Here is a 1,186-nt window from a genome sequence, read left to right on the forward strand (position 1 = left end):
CAGATGTCGTCGGGAGCCATCCCCCCCACCCGAGGAGTCCCTCCGGCACCCCCTCCGCCGGCGGCCCCCCTTCCGAAAGAGCCTTCCGCCGTCTTAAAAACAGACCCAGAGGTGGAAAAACCACGGTTTTCTTCAAATTTATGATCCCTGCCGATTGTCACACAGACTCGAATGAACCGAGAACATTCTCAGATCTTATTTTATTCTATCTCCTGACACATCCCTATAGCCTATTATGAAGAGATATTTTAGACAGCTCTGGCCTACACGCAAAATGTAAAATATATATATATATATATAAATATATATACATATACTATTAAATATATATCTAAAATCCAAGAGACATTCAAAGACTTGTTTAGCATTCAGTGTTATATATGTCTTCCTTGCTTTAAATCATTAAAAAAGATTTAAAATGTTGTTGTAAGATTATTTATTTTTAACCTGCTTTTCCTGAATTCCTTTGATATATGTATTTCTCTATTTTAGGAAGAGTTCTTGGATTCGATGCAAACAATACCCTGATTTTAAAAGGCAGCTCAAGTGAGCTACTGAATGGCACCAATCAACACCTCCTTCATTAGCTGTGTCTCTGCATCTAAATCGTTAATCATTCGTTATGGAGGGTGAAATAGCAAATCCCGTTTTATAGATCCAAATTGTCATTTGGTGCTTTCCATTCTGACGTAGGTTAAAGAACAGTTGTTTATGCTTGGCCACAGTAGGAGAGTAGCAGCCAGTGTTAGAAATATCTCTAACCTCAAACATGTTCATTGTTCATTCAGATAGCGAGGGGATATTTCTCTTCCTGTGTTATTGGACTTTTCCAAGACTCAGTCAATGTTAGTTGTAAATAATCTTTTCATCCCAAATAAAAAATAGCTATTCTGTGCCGAATGAAGGTCAAAGTCATCACTTAAGAATTTAGTTTTATTGTTTCACTTCAAAATCTAGAGTTTTAAATTTTACAAAACCTAATTGTGACAATTATTCAACTGTAATGCAATGGCTTGAAACCTACAATGTTATTTTAACCTGCAATGTTTTATGCAAAATTGTATGCTCGATTCTACAAATTGCTTGTATTACACCAAGAACCATCACTTTTCTTCCTTCTTGCCATAATCAAGCATTGGAAAATATCCCTGCATGCTTTTTTTGAGGGGGGGATAGGTTGAAAGCA

The sequence above is a fragment of the Myotis davidii genome, unplaced genomic scaffold (assembly GCF_000327345.1).
Source record: "Myotis davidii unplaced genomic scaffold, ASM32734v1 scaffold143, whole genome shotgun sequence".
NCBI lineage: Eukaryota > Metazoa > Chordata > Mammalia > Chiroptera > Vespertilionidae > Myotis > Myotis davidii.